At 46.9% G+C, this 23,457-nt stretch overlaps 1 protein-coding gene across 2 annotated transcripts in view; it reads left to right on the top strand.

Moving 5' to 3' along the window:
* Positions 1 to 13,363: 13,363 nt before the first annotated feature.
* ARHGEF15 (Rho guanine nucleotide exchange factor 15) overlaps positions 13,364 to 23,457 on the top strand; it is a 53,648-nt gene continuing 43,554 nt past the window's right edge. For both annotated transcript variants that reach the window (XM_060281825.1, XM_060281824.1), the window contains exon 1: positions 13,364 to 13,530. The gene's annotated coding sequence lies outside the window, so the exon portion shown is untranslated. The remainder of the gene's footprint in view (positions 13,531 to 23,457) is intronic.

The raw sequence follows: 23,457 nt of genomic DNA, 5'->3' as shown, positions 1-23,457 counted from the left end.
GTTTGGGAATGCATGCCACAAAATATCTCACAAGACACGGCGGACACAGACAATTTGAATGGCAATGCCCATCAACTTGGGGGAGGGTGGCTCTAATATTTTAGGGGGGGCAGAGGGACCTCAGCCCCTAGGAGTTGGCTCTTATGGCCCCAGGGAGATTGCTTTGGTGCTGCTAATGCAGCGGTTTGACTTCACCCCTGGAGGTGCACTCCATTGTCTCTAGAGACGGGCAGATGCCGAGAAGAGGACAACAGCCTCCAGGACACCATTATTTGCACCAATGCATTTGTATAGGTTATTTTCACTTATGCATGCATTTATGGGCAAACGTCTACCTAGCAGTATACATTCCTCGCCCGGAGAACCACACTGCAAAATTCAGAATTAGTGTGAATTAATGGGAGTGGCTTTGTTTCAGTCTATGCATCATTTCCAAAAGTGTGAATTAGGTAGGTTACGTCTTTAAACGCAACCTGAATTGGATTTTTCCTCTACCTCTACGGGTCAGGGCAGGGTAGGCAAGGTAGAAGACTTAGCAGTGCAACTTTGGGGTTCAAAATTTCTGGGGAAGCACTGCCCTAAGGGATATGCATGCGTGGGAATCTGGAAGCGATGCTTGCTTAGGCCATTGCCGTGGCATGAAAAGATTCCGCCTGGAGCTTGTTGGGAGAATTATCTGTAGTGGCATGATAAGTGCTCCCTGGCTGAGTCTGCAGGATGTGCTGAGCAGCACATGCTTCCTTCAAGACGGCCTCCTGCCCTGAGGAGCTGGACCAGCCTGGTGTGTAGGAGGCTCTGCAAATCATTACCAGCTTTCTAGTCATCATGAGGTCTGGCTGACAATTAACTCCAGGAAGATGGAGGAAGGGTGAGCCCAAGGGTTGGCTCCCCTGCGGGAAAGGCGAAAATTCGGAACAGCTACACCTGGATGTGGCCGTTTGCTGGTTGTGGGGGGTAGGGGTGGAGGAGCAATGCAATCCAATACTTATTTAAAATAAAATACTTATTTATTGCACTTCCTGAAACAATATATAGACCAAAACACCACCAAACTTTGAAATGAGCACTTCTCAAAATTTCTCCAGTCAAGTAATGTGTGTCAAAAACTGCATTTTATTATCGCTGTGGCAGCCCAGTCAGATGTGTGGGGTACAAATACAACAACAACAACAACAACAACAACAACAACCAGCAACAACCAACAACTACAAGCCTGCCCCTCACCCTGAGGTCCCAGGGCGAGTTACAACAATTAAAACGATATTAAAGACAAGTTGAAACAACTTCCAATCACAGAAATGAGGCGGGTGCTAAATATATACCGGTACCCCTCAAGTGTCAAAAGCCAAAGTAAAGATTCATTGAAAGGATTCGATGAAAGCCGTATAATGAAGGTGCCAGAGGCAACTCTGCGGAAAGGAAGTTCCACAACTTTTACTAGGATAAAGTCCGCACAAACAAGCATGCATTAGTGAGGAGGGCATATGACACTGCATTATATTTGGGGAAATTGTTTTGCAAGACAGTGTGTACAAAAATATTTTAGGAGAAACGGGCAGCTAAAATGCTGGTGGGTGTTCATGGGGACTTTAAAAACATGCCAGGCAATGTGGAGAACTTGAACTTAAAATGCCACCCTCAGGTCTTGCGAGCTTCCCATGGGCATAATAATAATAATAATAATAATAATAATAATAATAATAATAATAATAATAACAACAACAACAACAACAACAACAACAACAATAACAACAACAATTATATTTGTACCCCGCCCATCTGACTGGGTTGCCCCAGCCACTTTGGACGTCTTCCAACATCTATAAAAACATAACAGAATGTTACAAAAGGCTTCTCTATACAAGGCTGTCTTCAGATGTCTTCTGAAGATTATCTGGTTGGCCACTGTGAGAGCAGTATGCTTTGGCCTGATCCAGGAGCACTCTTCATCTGTTCCTATGTACCTTTGACTTCTGTGTGGCTGAAATTTTGCATATTGTACAGAAGTAAGGTCCCAGCTCCTGCCCACCTAGCAGTTCGAAATCATGTCAAACTGCAAGTAGATAAATAGGTACCGCTCTGGTGGGAAGGTAAACAGCGTTTCCGTGCACTGCTCTGGTTTGCCAGAAGCGGCTTTGTCATGCTGGCCACATGACCTGGAAGCTGTATGCCGGCTCCCTCGGCCAATAAAGCTAGATGAGCGCCGCAACCCCAGAGTCGTTCGTGACTGGACTTAACTGTCAGTTGCTCCCTGCATGCCCATGCCTGGCATGTCCCACTGCAAAGGTTGCCCCTGAGGGACGATGGCCCTCATGCTGAAAAAAGTCCCTTCCTCCCCCCTACCTAAATGGAAAAAAACTTTGTGGTTGTGCTCCAGACACCACCTGCACAACCGTCACTGGACTAGAATGTGTTTCTAATCATCACCCCCATCCTGAACAGGCCTCTCACAGGATGGAATGAGATTTATGTCCCGAGTGGGACATTTCGGGTTGCCGTTTTAGCATCCGCCATTGGTGAGAGGGGGAGCTTCGCTTTGAAGCTGCCTCAAAGGTGACCAGGCCACCTCTGGGCGGTTGCTGATCATTAGATAGCACATGCCTGCCTATCTCCTCAGGGCCCAGCATGATGCATCACGGTATTTTGGATATGACTCAGATGCTGCATGTCTGGTGAGGTTTACAGGCCCCTCAAGCAGTGGCCAATTCCTTTTTCAAGAGATGCAGTCCTAACTAAGCACACTTGCATTGCATTTTGTGGCTTTGTTTTGTGTTTCTATGCTGTGAACTGCCCCAAGATATTTGGATGAAGGGCGGTATACAAATTTAATAAATAAAAAATAAAATAAAATAAGGATGGGCAAATGCCCCCATGAGCACAGATCACCGTGAAACCTGGAGAGGTCTTTAGAAAGCAAGGGTGGGGTTGCATTGCAAAAGTAATAGTGCCAGAGCATATAAGGAACCCAACAAACCTAGATTTATTAATTTTTGAGATTGGACTCCTCAGATCTGTTCATATAATGGGGTTGGCATCCCTTGTCATCCTCTCCTCTTGGAAGTGCTTGAAAATATGGTGGAGTCAGATCATCTGCTTTACAAATACTGTACATAAAAAAAAAAATCTACCCCACCTTAACATTTCTTTAAAATCTTTTGAAAAGATGAAGGCAGCTTACAATCAACACTCAAGTAAAAGCAACGACACAGCATTTAGAACAGGCACAGGCAAACTCGGCCCTCCAGATTTTTTGGGACTACAATTCCCATCATCCCTGACCACTGGTCCTGTTAGCTAGAGATGATGGGACTTGTAGTCCCAAAGCATCTGGAGGGCCAAGTTTGCCTATGCCTGATTTAGAAGCTTAATTCAAATTTGACCCTCCCCCTCCAAAATGGAAAAAAGACACATAAAAACAGCAATAACGCTAATGTTTATGAATAAGAGGTACCTAAAGCAGTAGTAGCAACTTTACCGATTTACAGTATTTTACAGATTTCTTTCTTGGAAATATTTATATAGGGAAATAACATTTCAAAATCCCCAAACAGCTTAACAAAAATTAAAATGATGTACGATAAAAAGACAAATCCATCTTTTCAGTGAACAATTTTCTACATGGCTGGAATTCCTCTGTGTAAGACATGCGCTTCTTAATAGACGTCAATTATTAATTATTATCGCCATCATCCTCAATTACATTTCTTACTCACCCTTCTCCCTCAGGTCTCAGGGCAGGTTATGGCAACGTAAAGCTATTAAAACCCATTAAAAGCAATTTACAATCAGGAGACTAGGGTAACTCCTAAGATACAGATAGTTCTCGGGCGTGAAAGATCACAGTGAGAATAGGTATGTCTTCAGCATATGGTGAAATATTCAATCTGCCAGACACCTTCATAGGGTCAGACACAATTCTAGGGACCTGAAGCATATTGGGAGGTGGGTTCTATTAGTTCCTGATTCATAAATGTGGCCTGGGGTCATCATGTGTTAAAGCGCATTTTGTGAAAACAAGGATTCTGACTAGAGAATGCTGGTGTATCTTAAGGGGATAGTGTGGTATGAGATAGCTGGATTGGGGTGGGGGGGGCAGGGGCATCTAAACTTTCTTACTAGGGCGCTATTCAGATTATACACCTAAAGCAGTATCATGCCACTTTAAAAAGGCATGGCTCCCCCCCAAAGAATTCTGGGAACTGTAGTTTGTTAAGGGTGCGACTGGGAGTTGTTAGGAGACCCCCTATTCCCCCCCCTCATAGCTGCAATTCCCAGAATCCCCTCAGAAGACGGATTGTTTGCTAAACCACTTTGGGAACTGAGGGCAATAGGAGTCTCCTAACAACTTTTAGTACCTCGAACAAACTACAGTTCCCAGGATTCTTTGGGAGAAGTAGCAAGTGCTTCAAATGGCATCATACTGCTTTAAAAAGGTACTGTATAGTGCAAGTACAGTACATATCTTCCAACACTACAAAAGCAAAATCCAGGACACCATCTTCCCTTCCCCCCCCCCCTCACGAGAGCACGGTGGCCATTTTAGCAGCCACGATGAAACGAGTTTTCGCGCTGCAATTTTCCACTGAAAAAAGTGTTTTGGGGGGGGGCATGTCACTCAAAAATGCATATTATGGCGCACTGCGTGAGATTGTGGCACTGAACAAGAGCTCTTTTTTGGGAAAGGGGCAGAGGCACAAAATTGCACGAGATCATGGCTCCCCAAATGGTCGCCGTTCTCTCATCAAAAACATGGGGTGTCCCGGATTTTCTGGGACATTTGTGGGGTATGCAAGTGGGGTCTAAGTCTCCTGAAAGGAATGAGGAATAAGGAGGCGGGATGTATGTGGCTTTCAGATTTACAAATCAACCATTGCCTGGTGTAAGCACATTACATGTCAAGTGCTTTACATTAAAAGCATTAAAGCAGGAAGTTGCCTGGTGGTAAAGAGCTTTAAAAAGATTTAAAGCACTTTTCAAGAGCAGGTAGCTATTTTGTATGCGCTGGCGCCCCCCAGCCGCTAAAGGGCTTTGTCTCAATTTAAAGCACTTTAACTGAGCCCCATGTGGGCCCACCTCTAGGGCTGGATGGACACTGTCTGGCGGGTGAGTTTTGGAGAAGGACCTTGGTGCAGAGACAGAGTATCTGCTTTCATAGAATCATAGAGTTGGAAGAGACCACAAGGGCCATCCAGTCCAACCCCCTGCCAAGCAGGAAACACCATGAAAGCATTCTTGACATATGCCTGTCAAGCCTCTGCTTAAAGACCTCCAAAGAAGGAGACTCCACCACACTCCTTGGGAGCAAATTCCACTGCCGAACAGCTCTTACTGTCAGGAAGTTCTTCCTAATGTTTAGGTGGAATCTTCTTTCTTGTAGTTTGAATCCATTGCTCCGTATCTGCTTCTCTGGAGCAGCAAAAAACAACCTTTCTCCCTCCTCTATATGACATCCTTTTATATATTTGAACATGGCTATCATATCACCCCTTAACCTTCTCTTCTCCAGGCTAAACATGCCCAGCTCCCCAAGCCGTTCCTCATAAGGCATCGTTTCCAGGCCTTTGACCATTTTAGTTGCCCTCTTCTGGACACGTTCCAGCTTGTCAGTATCCTTCTTGAACTGTGGTGCCCAGAACTGGACACAGTACTCCAGGTGAGGTCTGACCAGAGCAGAATACAGTGGTACTATTACTTCCCTTGATCTAGATGCTATACTCCTATTGATGCAGCCCAGAATTGCTTTGGCTTTTTTAGCTGCTGCATCACACTGTTGACTCATGTCAAGTTTGTGGTCTACCAAGACTCCTAGATCCTTTTCACATGTACTGCTCTCAAGCCAGGTGTCTCCCATCCTGTATTTGTGCCTTTCAATTTTTTTGCCCAAGTGTAGTACTGTACATTTCTCCTTGTTGAAATTCATTGCCGAAAGCCCCAGATTCAACAACAACACCCAGGCAGACCATCTAGCCCAATAGTGCATACACTGACTGGCAGTGGGAAACCTGAGCCAAGGTCCTTCACCAAAACTCACCCACCAGACAGTGACTGTTATCAAGGTTGGCCCAGCTGTTAAATGGGGTGAGCTGCCTCAGGTGCTAGAAGCCCCTTTGACGGTGTCCCCTGCCACTATCGACAAGCTGTCACCTCAAATGGCCAAACAGGACATGCCACTCCATCTATCATTACTGCTGCTGCTGCTGCTGCTGCTGCTGCTGCTGCTGCTGCTGCTGTTAAGACAGTTAATTTATTAGTCACCTTCTGAGCTGCTGTCTCAAGGTGAAAATAGTTAAAGACAGTCAAAGAAACACAAACAGCAACTACATTTAAAACAAGCCCAAACAAGCTTATTGGGAAATGATTTATAATGAGTTAAAAAAAATGTTTAAAATAACTTTTGCTAAAAAACCAAAAGCTTTTTTTATTAGGAATTATAGGTGCAGAGATAGCAAAGGAGCAAAAAACACTTTTCATGTATGCGACGATGGCGTAGCCCAGAGATGGAAGGAAAACAAGACTCCTACAAGAATGGAGAATAAAATGGATGGACTATGCTGAAATGGCCAAATTGAATGGAAAAAAACAGGAACCTGGGTGAAAAAAACTTCAAAAAGGACTGGGGAAAAAGTGTTAACTTATTTGAGAGAACACTGTAAGCAGCTTAACACATTAGCAGGAAGACAATAAATCTTGCAATGTGAAATGAACTATGGAAATTATTAGAGTTTTATGGACAACTAGAGAACGTTATGATATGCAGTGAAAAAGGATTATCAACGGACTCCACAGAGGGGAGGAAGGAAGTCCAAGAATTCGGAGAATTCTTTATGTTTTGATTACATTTTATTGTAAAAAAGCAATAAAATTAATATTAAGAACAATAACAATATTTTTTTTTAAAAAAAACCAAAACCCTAACTGGCGAGCGCTTGTAGCAAAGACCCATTTATCTAGGTGGGGAAGCCTAAAGGCAGCAGCTCCTTATATCGCCAAGTGGGAGGGAGGGCAGGATCAGTGAAATTCCCAGCATGGAGGACTACAAGCTTCAGACAAAAGCTTCGGCTCCTCCTCTTTGGAATCTCTCGGAACTTGTAGAAAAGGCAGCCACATGCAGCATGGAAAGATGGAGAGAGGCAGAGTTCATTCTGGCAGATGCTGGGTCTGGTCCAGGAGCTTTTGGGGGGCAGCCAATAGGAGAGGGCAAAATAGCATCCGAGGTGGGGAAGGGTCCAGCTGGCAACCCTCCTCCTCCAGATGGCAGCTTTGCAGAGCATCCCACCCCCTTCTGCGACTCGCCAATTTAATTAAGGCAGGAGGAGTAATGATGGTCATTTAGCATCGCCCCAGAATGGGATGCTGGCGCACATTCTACAGGGGAGGGGAAAAAATGTCTGATGCTGACCTCTGGCGGAGATAAGCAGATGAGCTTCTTCACACATCACATTCTTATTTTTTTGAAAACAGGCACAGTGCGTTGAGAGATGCGTGCGGAAAAAGGGGTACATGTGGACATTGATTCTTTATTTTAAGGTTTAGATAGAACGTCCAAGCAGCGATACGGAACAGGAGCATATCACTGTTCTTAAACTGTTAATAATTAGTTTTTTAAAAAGTCAAAGTCAAATAAAATAAGAACGACAGCAGCATGTTTTCCTTAGAGGGTACCCCAAATCGTAGGCAAGTAAGCCCACAAAATTTATAAGCATACAATTCTATATTTATATATTTACATTTTTATATATGAATATATACACATATATCTCCACTTTCCTGCTGGGGGCTAGCAAATGAGGGACAGAGTGTTGCATTTATTTATATGGTGGGTTCCCTTCACTTGCAGCCCACTTAAGTTTCTACATCAGTGCTTGGAACAGGGATGAGTATCCCTTAGGAACAATCTAGCATACAAGTGATTCATAAGGAGTTGGTGGTCTTACCAACTGGCATGGAAATTGCTCCAACGTGGAAGCTGGCAGGCAGTTTTTCCTTGCAGGGACGGCTGGCCAGGGTGTTGGAAACGGCCACGTCTGGAAAAATTAATGTGCCACTGCGGAGTTGTTTGTGGACTGTCTTGTAAAGATAAAATCCGGCTGCATTCAGTTTCCAATTCTCACATATGTTAACAGAACAATGCTGGTTCTTTCTCCTCCAATTACCTAGTTATCCCGATGGAGAGCTTTGATAAGTCACGGTGGGTAGATTAGGCTTCTTTCGTTTTTTAATTCCTCTATTGCATTTCAGCTGACTTGGCGACTACTTTAATATGTCAGGTTTCCCCCTCTGAATTATACTCAACACACTTGTTCTTTGGTTTTTGATGTTTACTTTCTTATACGCATTACTTAAAACTAATTTTGCTATGTTTTATTAGCAAAAGGTAATAAAAATATTAGTAAAAACTAAACAAATGTTAATTACATTTATATACGGCCCTTCATCTGAAGATCACAGGGTGGTTTACAAATATACAAGGTGTGATCGGAAAGTTCGGTGAATGGTCATAGAAATCGGACAGCGTGAAATATTTGAACGTACAATCGGCATCAGAAACGCACAAAATGCTCACAATTGTGTACTGAGATGAAGCTGTAAATTTCTGTGAAGGGTGGCAAACCGTCAAAGATGATCCTCGGTCTGGCAGACCGTCAACAAGCAGAATGGCGGCAAATGTCGACAGAGTTTGTGAATTATTGCTGCGGGATCGGCATTTGTCCGTCTGAATGATGGTGGAAGAATGGCATATTCTGCGTGAAATCGTTACTGAGAGTACTGAGTTGTCCCACCCTCCATATTCTCCTGATCTGGCTCCACCAGATTTCTTTCTTTTTCCAAAACTGAAATCTGCACTGAAAGGGCACAGATTTCCCAACATTTCACACGTCCAAGCTGCTGTGGCGAGGGAACTGAAAGCAGTACGAAAAGAGGACTTCTCCAGAAGTTTCCACCAGTTCTACGAACGTTGTCAACAGTGCATAGTATCAGAGGGTAGGTACAGTATGTTCAAATATTTCTCGCTGTCCGATTTCTGTGACCATTCACCAAAATTTCCAGTCACACCTTGTATATTTAGGAGGCCAAATGCAACCGTCTTAAGTTTATCAATTTGGTCTTCAAGACTCTCTCCACAATGGGAGCATAGAACATTGCCTTATACTGAGTCAGAATATTGAGCAAAGTATTCTCTACAAAGGCTGGCAGTGATACCCCAGGGTTTCAGAGAGGAGTCTTAGCACCACCTGGAGATGTCATTGGGGATCAAACCTGAGACCTTCTGGCTGCAAGGCTGATGCTCTACCACTGAGCTACAGTCCTGTCCCCAAGGAGACAGTGGCCGCCAAAAGGCCATGGTGAATGGCTGCTTTCCAGGCCAGAGGTGTACTGGGAGATGCCAAACTGGGAACAGTGCCAGGCAGCTTCTCCAGCTGGCACGCAGCACCCAGCTTGGTAACAGCGCCAAGCGGTTCAGTCGGAGCTGGGCCAGTTGGAGATGAGGAAGAGATGATCTAAGGGAGAAATATCCAACTAGTGGCGGCGGGGAGAGAATTTAATAGTCCAGGCAGGTGCGAATGAAGGCGTTGTGACACCCGGGGCAGGGCGTCGCTACGTAGGGCGCATGTGCAGCGTTGCTATGTACAACTAATAATAATAATATAATAATAATTTATTATTTATACCCCGCCCATCTGACTGGGCCTCCCCAGGCACTCTGGGCGGCTTCCAACCGAATATTAAAAACAGTACAGCATAAAACATTAAAAACTTCCCTAAACAGGGCCGCCTTCAGTTGTCTTCTGAAAGTAGAATAGTTACTTATTGCCTTGACTTGTGCTGGGAGGGCGTTCCACAGGGCGGGTGCCACTACCGAGAAGGCCCTCTGTCTGGTTGCTAATGTGCAGCATCGCTACGTACGACGCATGCACCGTACACAGCGACGCTGCGTATGCTCTGTATATAGCGGTTTGCCAGCAGCGGCGCTCCAGCGCCGTACGGACGGTGCCGGGATCCCTCTGTTGCCGCTACAGCCGTGAACAGAGGATCCTCTACATGCGGCTGTAGCAGCGACGGACGGATCCCACCGTCGTCCGTATAGTGCTCGAGCGACACCAGCAGCAAGCCACTATGTACAGCGCATGTGTGGTGTTGTTACGTAGAGCGCATGCGTGCACCGCCGCACATGTGCTGCACATAGCGGTTTGCCGCCAGTGCCAGGATCATGTGCTCACGGCTGCAGCCGCGAACAGAGGATCCTCCACATGCGGCGGCAGTGCGATGGCTGCTCGCGCCGCCGCAAGCCCCTGCGGGGTGCCTTCTTGTCACCCCCCAGAAAGGGCACCCGGGGTGAACCGCCCCCCCCCGCTGCGACGCCACTGAGTCCAGGCAGGTAAAGGGGTCTTACAGGAGCAGGGAGCCTAAATGCTGTTTATTCCCAAGTATGGAAGGAAGATACCATAGTTGGTTACTCGTTCCTTATCTACATGAAAACTGGAAATGCAACTCAGTAAGAAAACCTTTAAAAACTTAAGTTTATTATGTCGCACAACGCCAAAATAAGCATCAGTCTATACCAGTGATGGGCAACCTTTTGAGCTTGGTGTGTCAAAATTTGCCAAAAAACTGAGCATAACTCGGATGGTGTGTCACTTCGAGAAAAAAACCCATAATTTCATGATATTTATAGTTTAAATAACAAAAATGTATAATTGTAATATATAACTGTATTTAATAAACCAAAAACTAATTATTTAACCAAAAAGAACAAAAAAACCCTTATTTATCACAAAGTGCCCAGAGTTGTTGAGCTTTTTTTGGGGAGCTGCTGACCAAAGTTTTGGAGGTTTTTTTTGGGGGGGTGCAAAAGTTGCTTTGCTTTTGGGGGGGATGCCCCAAAGCTGCTGCGCTTTTTTTGGGGGGGGGAAAGAGAACAGAAATAAATGACAAATAATACCTTCGCTGGAACTAACACACAGCACCGACAGTCTGCCAAAGTGCCAACAAACCAGCACAGAACGGGTTAAAAAATGAACGCTGTTACACCCAATCATCGTCTGCCAAAGCGCCAGTAAAAAAACAGCACAGAAAGGTTTAAAAAACCAATCTCTGGCTACCAGCAACAACAACAACAAAAGGATCCAGGTTTTAACAGCGGAGACAACAGCATGAATGGGCCGATGGGGCGCGTGCCAGCAGTGAGGGCTCTGCGTGTCACGTCTGACACGCGTGTCATAGGTTCGCCATCACTGGTCTATACACTGTATCATCATACGCACTGTGTAAACCTGTCAGTTTTCATCCTATGCATGTTTACTCAGAAGTAAGTCCCCAAGTTAAAAAGGGGTGGGTTCTTGCTTATTTGGGATTATGCCCCTTTAGACTCAATGGGACTTACCCCTGAGGTATAGAGGGGTAATTAATCAATTAAATTTACATATGGGTGGTATTCAATGAACTTTTAGACCCACTGAAATGAATGGGCCTTAGCCTCCTGTCCATTCATTTCAGAGGGTCAACCCAATGCAAGAAGCACCCTTTGCTTTCATACGATGCCCATGTTTTGCAGAAGGGAAGTGGGAGCTGCAACCAAATATTGCAGTGCAGAGTCTGCCATTCCTGCCCTCCTCCATAACACTCCATTTCCCCTCCCACCTTGTTTGCTGTATTCTGCCACCCCTCCCCCCACCAGCAGTCAGCCAGCATTCCGTGGTGACTGAGCATGCTCAGATCTCATTGGGCTGATGTGTGGCCACCCTCACTTATACGTCACTAAAAATAATAATGGGTGCTGCTGTTTTGGCTGCATTAGCAATGACACCCGTCTCTCGGACATAATAAATAGAAGTTATTGATCTAACAAAATCTTATTAGGCCCTATCTGCGATATCCAATTAAAGCAGTATCACACCACTTTAAACAATCATGGTTTTCCCCAAAGAATTCTGGGAAGTGTGGTTTGTTAAGAGTGCTGAGAGTTGCTTTTTTGCCGCCTGCATTTTTTGTAAGGGCTTGTATTAAGAATAACATATTATTGTTTTTAAAAGACCCAAACTGCTGCCCAGTTCATCCAGGAAGAACTTTCTTTTATTGTCAATTAATAGATTTATTAAGCACTGCAGCCCTATTTTGGCCACTCTATGAAGCTTACTGTCCTATGCACATTTACCTAGGAGTAAATGCCATCAATTAAAGTGGAGTAAACATATTGTGGGGTTTGGATTTGTTATATCATTTTAAAGGAGGGACTCTCTAAACATTTACAGGTACTGAAAAATAAAATACTCCTTTTTTACCACACTGCTAGGAGCAGACACACGCTGGCTCTCTTTTAATAAGGTCAGAAATGAATAACTGTCTTGGGCTTCAACCCTAATCGCGGTTACTAGATCAGGGTTTCCCCTGGGGTCAGTGGAACTGTGCAGGGGGTGAATAAAGACCTAGGAAGTGGAAAAGGGCCTAGGGTGGAAAAGAAGAGCATGGCACGTTTTTAAGTATGATGGTCACAGTTGGATTCAGCCATGTTGTCGATCTTCTGTACAAACAGGCGGAAGCGAACATTCTAAAATGCGATGACTCAAGACTCGAACTCACAACCCTAAGGCCCAACAGTCACATGCTTGTTAAAGCTTTATCAGCCCCGTCCATCTCATTAGAGAGGAGATTTAAAAGCAGGGTGACCTCATTATTTTCACTAGTTTTACTTTTCTTTTTTACTTTATGATTCCTGGCAATGGTGGTTGATGATTAATGAACGCTGGTTGTGTATGGATCTTTTCTGACCTCCATTTACATTCCTAATAATTTGGGCTGGGGGCGCAGACTACTACCGGTAGATAAGCTCACCCGGAGAGAAAGAGAGTGTGTGGCAAATCCTGCGCATAAGGAATCCATCATAATGTTTGCAAGGAAACGAGACCCACCGTGCTCAAGGGGCAGTGGCGGCACCTGAAAACAGCCACGTCCAGGGCGGAAAGTGGAGATCTGCACTGCAGGGGGTTGGACTGGATGACCCTGGGGGTGCCCTTCCAACTCGACAGTTAACTATGACTTCTCCCTTAACCCTCTAACGCCACTCACCCCAACGTGCCTTAACCCCTAGCAAACATGTTAACGGCAGGGGCCCGGACTGCGCGTTACGCGCGCCCCGGAGCGCCCCGGGGTGGGGCTGGAAGCGCCGGGCGGGGGCGCCATCTCGGCGCATCGTCTCCCTCGCCCTCCTAGCCGGCTCCACCTCCTCCTCCTCTTGTCCGGGTCCCAGGCGAGGGCGGGGGCGCACATGGAGGCGGGTCCCTGAGCCAACTGCGTCCTGGAAGAGGCGGCGGAGGCGGCAGCAGGCGAGCGCGGCGGGCGGCATGCGGCGGGCGGGACAAAGGACAGCCAAGCCCAGCTCCTGCGGGAGATCGGAGACCCGGAGCGACCAAGGAGCCATCGCCAGCCTCGCCTCTGCTCGCCAAGGCGCAGATCGGCGTTCCCGCTTGACCGAGCGTCCCTCTCTCCTCCTTCGCCCTCGCCGGATCGTGCCAGGCTCCTGAGCTGCTCAAGGTGAGAAGGCGAAGGAGAGGCTCCGGGTTAAACCTCTGGTATGGTATCTGTCGGCTGGATCTCCTATAAACCTGATCCGGTGGCTGGGTGCGTGAGCTTGCTTTCTGCTTAGAAACGCGCGCGCGCACCTTTCCCTTTGCGCCCCGGAACCCTTCCCGCTTCACTCCCCAAGGGCCGGGCTCAACTACAACGCGTGAAGTATATATGGAGAGAGAGAGAGCGTGCAAGCGTGTGAGAGTGTCATTGAACATATGCAGAGTACCTTTTGCAACCCCGGTGAGAATCGGTGACTCCTTATGGGGTTTTTAAGGGGGCGGCTCCCAGCAGGGACCCCAACACTTTTCATGTGGAAGAGCTGGACTTAAAACATAACAGAACGTTACAAAAGGCTTCCCTATACAAGGCTGTCTTCAGATGTCTTCTAAAGATTATCTGGTTGGCCACTGTGAGAGCAGGATGCTTTGGCCTGATCCAGGAGCACTCAAGTTTCTTACGTTCAGTCGGATCGTGGGTCCACTGTTGCCCTCTCTGTCTGGCTGTGACTCTCCAAGGCATGGGCAGTGGGTGTCTTTTTGCCACCCTCGCTGCCAGAGATTTTAAAACGGGAGACTGCCAGAGATTTTATAAATCATGTGCTCTGCCCCCGAGGTATGTACATGTATTTAGGAGGCGAAAGGCTACACGAATTCCTGTTCATGTTTACAGGCGGGGTGGCTGAACTCTGGCATTTATTTCTGAACAAGCGTGCTCCGGATTGTGTACAGCAGGATTAATTGTGCATAGCAGCGCATTGTTAGAACAGTGCCCCCCAAACAGTTTGTACCTTCTGGTTTTATTTAGATTTTCTTAATTCCCACGCATCCCCAGGTACAGAGGTTAGAAAAATCTGCAGCCGAGCTCCAGCTCTCACCTGGTTTTGGATAACCAGAATACAGCTCAGGGACATGGAGAGTCACACTTACCAGGAAGTAAACCCCATTGGACTCTGTGGGGTTTTCTTTTGAGTACATGTGCATAGGATTCTACTGTCAATGAATTAAAATACGGTAGTCAGGTAGCAATTTATTTAACCATTTGCTGTTCCTAACGTGTGGAACCAGGAGTAGAATGTGGCTGTGTATACCCACATTTCAGCAAGTGTTCGGTTCAGGGTTCCAGCCTGCTTGCCCTCCTCCAGGACACTCCATTCCACCTACCGTACACCCAGTTTTCCTTTTCCAACTCTGCGTTCTCTACCAACTGAGCAAGCTTAGTCCTCATTGATGCTCTAGTCCTCAGGATGTTCCCCTGAGCATGCTCGTACTTCCTTTGCATTCCTCGCCGGCCCTGTTTTGGTATGGTCCTGTTGGCACGCACCACCTGAGCTTGCTATTGGAGGGAGTGATTTATTGCTGCCATTCCAAAACACCTTCTTGCCCATTCCCTGCTGTTACAGAGAGTGGCCACCAAGAACACCTCATTTGATCACCTTGCGGTTCAGGTTTGCTACCTGGAAAATACCCTTCCAAGGACATTGTCCATGGAGTGACCTCTTGACCAAAGTCCAGCACAATCCTTCTCTTGCACATCCACAACCGGATGTTGCAAATGACAACACTCAGTTTACCTGGCTGTGATCTGTGCTGAGGCTATTGCAACCTCCATTTTACGCACAATCCTAGTGCCTTGGGGTGAGTTTCCATTGTGACTTCACTGTCGCTTCCCAGATGGAGCGACTGATTCCAGGTTTGGGGGGTGGGGAGTAGACAAGGGTCAGGCTTCTACAGCTTGGGGCTGAGAGATCAGCCTGGCTTCTAATCTGATGAAGGCGCAGGAAACCCTGGAGCAAAAGGTGTGAGTCAGTTTCGCCAGTCACAGGCAAAGGGAAAAGCCCCCAGCTCTGCAGGGTTCCGGGTGACGCCTGGTTCCTGAGCAGATGGCAAAATCAAGAGGCTTTCTGGACAAAGGGCACTTCCACACACTCCACCTGTCTGTTGAACAATTATCCTGATTTGTTCGCAGGGAGGTTAGACGACGTTGTGTCAAACAATTGTTATTTCCACACGTTTGCATTTCCCCTTCACTTTCCTTGTTGCAAAAGGTCCGATATTTTCACCAAGCGGGTTTGTCGTTCAAGGCACACCCACCCAGTTCAACTTTGATTGTGCAACCCCGATTTGCCAGTATGGGATTCAAAATTGTGACGATCCAGAAGGGCTCACAGAGAACAGGGGGGGAGGGAACTGCCTTACGCCGAGTCACACCATTGGTCCATCTAGCTCAGTATTGCCTGCACTGATTGGCAGCAGCTTTCCAGAGAGTCTTTCCCCAGTCCTATCTGGAAGGTGCCATTGAGGACTGAGGCTCCTGGGGGCTTCTGAAACAAAGCATATGTTCTACCACTCAACTACAGACCTTCTCCTTGTCACCCACCAGGTTTGCTGGGTTAGAAATGGGAAAGGTGTGCCCTGTGTACGAGACAAGGAACCTTTATACTGTGGAAATGAAATATGGAGGGTCTGTTAGCAATCGTCTGTGTGTGTTTGTGTGTGTGTACACAAGACAGGTGGCTTTGTATGCCGGGTGCCTTTGCACCCACACTCATGTGCTTAGCAGGCAAATGATGGGGAACTTCTAGCTCCTTGAGCCTCATGTTTCAAAGGGAACCCAATGGGCGACAAGCTGCATCCGCATCCTGGCAGCTTCCTGGAATTTAGGGTCCTGCTCTTGGAGGAAGTTACTCTTAGTGGTTAGAGCTGTGTTGTGCCAAATCTCCGGTGCCCTAAGGGACCCTTTGTTTTCATCTGAAGCAGAATGGGAAGTGTGTTCTGGGTGATTGGATTTAAATTGCCGCGGGGACAAAAAAGGCCATTTTAAATAGATGCCTTGTGAAGGAACTGGCAAGGTATGGTAGCAGCAGCTGTAGCTTCAAACAGGTGGCTTTAAAAGGGGATCAGACATTCATGAAGAAGGAGGGGGGGTTACCAACTATTTTTTATCTGTGGAGAGAATCTCCAGGTATTGGAGGACTGAATGCGGCCCTCCAGGGCTTTTTATCTGGCCCTTGGAATGCTCTGCAGGCCCCGCCTTTCACCGGCCCTTCTCTCCCCCCCTGAGTTGCTTTTTCCCTGGCTAGATTGTATCTCTGAAGTCTGATAATGCTTGTCTGGATGGGGGACCAAGAGGGGGGGTTTGTGCTGCAGAGAAACTAGCCTGTTGTTCAAACTAGACTGATGCTCCATCCACTTGCCTCTGGCCCCACTCACCACGGACATGTGACCCTTGCCAGGTTGCCCCAAAGGGATTGCATCCCTAGGGTTGAATGCCACTTACTGGAGAGTAACAACCGAAGAGGACCGCTGTGCTGACGTCCTGCATGTTCGCCTTTCAGAGCACATCTGGTTGGCCACTGTGTGAAGCCGGATGCTGGGCTAGATCGATGTCTGGGGTTCTTCTTAATTGTTGTTGTTGTTTAGTTGTTTAGTTGTGTCCGACTCTTCGTGACCCCATGGACCATAGCACGCCAGGCACTCCTGTCTTCCACTGCCTCCCGCAGTTTGGTCAAACTCATGTTGGTAGCTTCGAGAACACTGTCCAACCATCTCGTCCTCTGTCGTCCCCTTCTCCTTGTGCCCTCCATCTTTCCCAACATCAGGGTCTTTTCCAGGGAGTCTTCTCTTCTCATGAGGTGGCCAAAGTATTGGAGCCTCAGCTTCAGGATCTGTCCTTCCAGTGAGCACTCAAGTCCGATTTCCTTAAGAATGGGTAGGTTTGATCTCCTTGTAGTCCATGGGACTCTCAAGAGTCTCCTCCAGCACCATAATTCAAAAGCATCAATTGATGCTTTTGAACTGTTTTTGTACCCAGGTCCATTGACCCATGGGGAAAGAGTTTGCATGATTCTATAGCATTCTCTCCTCTAAACCCCTCTCTCTCCATCCCTCCATGCCATTTCATCTGGCCAACAAGTTATATAAAACTTTGGGCAGTTTCCCCCGAAGGCTGAGCCTGTTCGGTCTGTTGCAGCAAGAACAAAACGTGGCAAGGCTTTCCGTGGGCCACTTCGCAAAGGGCAGCCCTGACTTGGCAAGCATATAAAGGGATTTGCGACACCTAAAGGCTAGCAGATTTACTGTGGCATAAATCCACATGGACTGGAGCCCACTTTGTCGAATGAGTTGGCAAACACACATCCACATGCCCAAGTGCGCACTGAGTAGGTTTAGATGTAAACAACACTGGTCCAGCGAGCAGGTAACACAATTACTATCATCTGATGCTTCAATTAAAGCTAAAAGGGATGCCAAACAAGCACAGCGGCCGTCGCGACTCACTGCCATATTGAATCAGCCCCGTCTTTGATATGTTTCATTTCACACAGGAGTCTCCAATAAGGAGCCAGAGTCTCCAATAAGGAGCCAGCAACTTATTTTAAAGACAAAGATGATGGAGTGTTTCTGTTTTAAAGGGAGATTGTTCACGTATATGTGGGGACGTAAAGGTAAAGGTAAAGAACCCCTGGACAGTTAAGTCCAGTCAAGGGCGACTGTGGGGTTGCGGTGCTCATCTCGCTTTCAGGCCGAGGGAGCCGTCGTTTGTCCACAGACAGCTTTCCGGGTCATGTGGCCAGCATGACTAAACCGCTTCTGGTGCAATGGAACACCGTGATGGAAACCAAAGCGCACGGAAACACCGTTTACCTTCCCGCTGCAACAGTACCTATTTATCTACTTCAGGGGTCAGCAAACTTTTTCTGCAGGGGGCCGGTCTACTGTCCGTCAGACCTTGTGGGGGGCTGGACTCTATTTTTTGGGGGGTGGAATCCTCCCCTACCGACCCCCCCTTCTCCACAGCACAGGATGAGCTCCGGTGGCTGCTTACAAGTGCCTTGCGAGCGGCAGGGGCTGGAAGGCTGAACGATGAGCGGCATGAAAGGGCTGGCTCCGGAGAAGGGCTGCTTAAAATGGCACTCAGCCAACAAAGCCCAGCCCCCTTCCTCCTCTAGGCAGGGTGGGGAGAAGCCAGGGGGAGGGAGCGAAGAGGCGCCACCGCCACAGTGTGTGGGGGGGATGGCACAGCCCAAACGATCAGACTCCCCACGGTGATCCCCATGGTGATTCCCAGACCATCAGTGGGCCGGATCCAGAAGGCAATTGGGCTGGATCTGGCCACCAGGCCGTAGTTTGCTGACCCATGATATTACTTGCACTGGCATGCTTTCGAACTGCTAGGTTGGTAGGAGCTGGGAAAGAGCAACATTGCGGGGATTCGAACCACCAACCTTCTGATTGGCAAGCCCAAGAGGCTCAGTGGTTTAGACCACAGCGCCACCTGCGTCCCTGTGGGGATGTACACCCCCGTTGGCATCCGTCTGTCTGGAGGGACAATGGAGGATTGCACCTTGGGGGCGAATTCAAACCATTGGAGAGTTACAACACCTGCCATGGCTGCACACACCCCTAAACAAAATATATTCAGATGTTTATACGCAGCTGTTTTAAATGCAGGTAGAGAGAGAGCTGTGCATATTTTCATAGTGCGATCTTTTACAAATTTATATATATATGCTGTAAGTATATATATTTATTGCAACATTTCAATATCCATTTTCACAAGAGTTCTTTAAGGCAACTAACGACATTGGAATGAAACGAAAAGTGCCCCGAAGGCAACAGTCTAATTCTCTACACATCTACATGGCAGTAATGTTTCAATGGGACCTGCTCCCAGGTAAACATATCAATAAAAAGCAATTAACTACAGAACCGCAGCCAAAGATCTGACTGGTAGCAGGCTCAGGTATTGTGTCAAAACAAAGTCCTTTTGAGATCAAGCATTCCCTATGTTGCAACAGGTTAGAACTATAGATTCCGCAGATTTGCAGAGCTGGAAGGGACCCTGAAGGTCATCCAGTCCAACCCCCTGCAGCACAGGAGTCTTCTTGCACAATGTGGGGCTTGAACCCACAATCCTGAGATCAAGAGCCTCATGCTCTATTGGCGGAGCCATCCCAGCTTGTTAGAATTGCCAAGCAAACTATAAACCCAGTGTGGGGAACCTTTGGTCCTCCAGACCTTGAGGAACTACAACTCCCATCATCCCTGACCGTTGCTGGTGCTTGCTGTGGATGATGGGAATTGTAGTTCAGCAGCAGCTGGAGGGCCACGGGTCCCCCCCCCCCGCTTATAAACATTTAGACCAGCAGTGGGTAACTATTTTCAAGTCCATGTCCTTGTAGACAGCACTTCAGGGGCCAGAGGGGACAATAGCAAAAGCCACAAATACATTCTAGTAAAGGTAAAGGGACCCCTGACCATTAGGTCCAGTCGCAGATGACTCTGGGGTTGCGGCACTCATCTCACTTTACTGGCCAAGGGAGCCAGCTTCCGGGTCATGTGGCCAGCATGAAAAAGCCGCTTCTGGCGAACTAGAGCAGCGCACGGAAACGCTGTTTACCTTCCTGCTGGAGCAGTACCTATTTATCTGCTTTCAAACTGCTAGGTTGGCAAGAGCTGGGACCGAGCGACGGGAGCTCACCCCGTCGCGGTGATTCGAACCACCGACCTTCTGATCGGCAAGCCCTGGGCTCTGTGGTTTAGACCACAGCACCACATATAAATCTTAGGTTTTCAAACACACTCAAATCGCCATCATCCAACCAGGCTAGCAAGAGACATCATCACAGTTCAAGCATGCATTCCAGTCAGGCAGCAGGATTCCCGGAGGGCATGGCGCACAGGCAGCGAAGGGCATGGCTTAGGAAGAGTCCCAGGGGCCAGACAGAAAAGGGATGAAGGTCCATACTTGACAAACCCAGGCTTGAAGCTTCCCACCTCGATTTAGACTGCCAACCAGAACAGAGTGGCCATTTACTTAAGAATATGAGATATATAAGGTACATTAGAAACTGCCTCATACCAGTCCCTACCAGAGAAGAATGGCAGATCAAGTTGAAGGATTATGCCGAAATGGCTAAAATAACTGGAAGAATCAGAAATCAGGAAGACCAAAATTTTAATAAGGAATGGGGGGAATTTATAATTTATCTTAAAAACCATTGTAAACATTGACAATCGTTAGAAGGATTGGAATAACACTTGTAGTTTAATGGTGAATTTTGGACACAATGGAAAGGTAAAAGATTTGGATTATCATAAAAGATGCAGGAGGAAAGGATTAACAATAGGACCCACAAAGGGGAGGAGGGAAGTTCAGGAGATTCTTTGGAATCTTGTTTCTATGTTGTATGTTGGATATGGGACTGTAAAATTTTAATCTGAAAAAACAAATAAGTAATTTTTTATATATACAGTTGTACCTTGGAAGGCGAATCCCTTTGCTCCCAAACAAATCGACTCCTGAACAATCGAAACCCGGAATTGAGTGTTCCGGTTTTCGAATGATTTTCGGAAGCCGAACATCCGGCATGGCTTCTGTGGCTTCCAAATGTCTGCAGGACTCCTGGAATGCATTCTGTTCAAAAACCAAGGTACCACTACATAAAAAGGAAACTGCCTCATACCGAATCAGGCCATTGGTCCACCTTGCTCAGTATTGTCTACCCTGATTGGTAGAGGCTCTCCAGGGTTTCAACAGGTGCTCCTCCCAGAGTCCTTACCTAGAGATGCCAGGGATTGAACCTGGGACCTTCTGCATGCAAGGCAAATGCTCTACCACTGAGTTGTGGACTTGTGGACCTCCAAACCTGCAGCCCTCCAGGTGTTATCGGGCTCCAACCACCATCATCCCTAGCCAGAGTGGCCAACAGCCACAATGATGGGAGTTGTAGTCCAACAACATCTGGAGGACACAAGCTAGCCATCTGTCTCGGAGAGAAACCGGGTCTCTTCTCCTGCCCATCAGATTCACCACTCTGAGGCCAACCAGACTTCCTTCTTCTCCACGATGCAACTCCAGGAGTGCACCCTCAGCTTCCAAGCAACGCGTTTATCTCATTTTGCACATTTTTGCATCTGCGCAGCAAAAGCTTATCAGAAACCTGCGCATTATCTCTACGCAGATATAATTCACCGCGGCAGGCGTGATGCACGACCAAAGGTTTTTGGACTATGGTCCTAGGCTCTATAAACGTTCTGCTTGGCAGCAAACTGAAATAATTCTATGGTTATATAAACCACCGGCTTGGGTGCATGCATGCATGTTCAGGAGACTATGTGCATTAAAAAAGAGAAGGGGGGGGAGGGATTTAAATCATCCCAGAAATCAATGACTAAACAACAACATCAACAACAAAAACAGTTCACTATCCGTGCAGTGTTTTGTTGTTTAGTCGTGTCCGACTCTTTGTGACCCCATGGACCAGAGCACGCCAGGCACTCCTGTCTTCCACTGCCTCCTGCAGTTTGGTCAAACTCATGTTCGTAGCTTCGAGAACACTGTCCAACATCTCGTCTTCTGTCATCCCCTTCTCCTTGTGTCCCCCATCTTTCCCAACATCAGGGTCTTTTCCAGGGAGTCTTCTCTTCTCATGAGGTGGCCAAAGTATTGGAGCCTCAGCTTCACGATCTGTCCTTCCAGTGAGCACTCAGGGCTGATTTCCTTCAGAATGGATAGGTTTGATCTTCTTGCAGTCCATGGGACTCTCAAGAGTCTCCTCCAGCACCATAATTCAAAAGCATCAATTCTTCGGCGATCAGCCTTCTTTATGGTCCAGCTCTCACTTCCATACATCACTACTGGGAAAACCATAGCTTTAACTATATGGACCTTTGACGGCAAGGTGATGTCTCTGCTTTTTAAGATTCTGTCTAGGTTTGTCATTGCTTTTCCCCCAAGAAGCAGGCATCTTTTAATTTCGTGACTGCTGTCACCATCTGCAGTGATCAAGGAGCCCAAGAAATTTGATGTCTTAATGTGTTGTAAACCGCTTTGAGATTTTTTTCTTTAAAATACAAAGCAGTATAGAGATTAATAATAAAAAACCTCATTGTAACAAAGAAAAAAAGGTGTCTAGATATTCTGTTGTGGTGACCACAGCCTAGGTTTAAGGTGCCATATGTCTGAGCTTCTAACACTGGAGCTGAGAACCATGTGTCTTGAAGAGTGATAACTGCCAACCCCAGAAGTAGTTGAATTTTCTTGAATGCTCACTTTAGGAGTGATTGAAAGGTCCAATTACATCCAATGCAGAGGTGGGGAAGAATTTCCTGCTTCCGAGACAGGTTGAAAGGAGGCCAAGGTGATAACCGGAGTTATGAGATGGGACTTTAATTGTTTTACTGTTTTATTTCCCGTGAAACACTGGCGGGATGGGGAAATGGTCAGTGTCAGAATTGGCCTGACGTAGTAGACTCCGTCTTTGGAGTCTGGCTAAGGGAGAGCTGGGTTCAGATTCCGCCTTCAGCTGCGGACTGCAGAACCATAAAGTGCCTTTTCACAATAAAAAAAACCCCACAGGAGAGATTCATCATAATGTCGCCAGCCAGTGTCAGTTCCCAGGATACAGGATGCTTTTTAACCTTCTTTTGTGAAATAAATGGGGGCTCATCGCCTGCTTTTTGTGGGAGGCCCTCAGACCTTCAGCTACCAGAGAAACTGTGTCAGAGGAAATGTAGGTAAGATATCAGGAGGCGGTAATTGTGTTTATTTTGCAGGGCGATCATTCAACAGGGGTGTGGGCCGGTCGACTTTCCTGAAATGTTATAATAGTGCGTGCCAGGAAACCTATTTTAATTTTGATAGCTCTGTAGTGGAAGGCTCTCTGTGTATGCTCGAAACTGCTCTCTCTCTCTATCTATGATTCTGGGGACAGGGACCATGGCCGCAGGCCCTGTTTAAACTCAAAGCTCGTTCACAGTTAAATTTTTTTAAAAAATGCATTAAACATGCCAAAGATGAAAAGAGGTCGGTGCCTCACGGATTTTGGCTGCTGCTGGTGCCAGTCATTATTTGCCTATATTATTAAATTTAGGATACTCATTTAAACAT

The sequence above is a fragment of the Zootoca vivipara genome, chromosome 13, assembly GCF_963506605.1.
Source record: "Zootoca vivipara chromosome 13, rZooViv1.1, whole genome shotgun sequence".
Lineage (NCBI taxonomy): Eukaryota > Metazoa > Chordata > Lepidosauria > Squamata > Lacertidae > Zootoca > Zootoca vivipara.
Note: the sequence above shows the minus strand (reverse complement) of the source record. Positions and strands in the feature narration are given on the sequence as shown.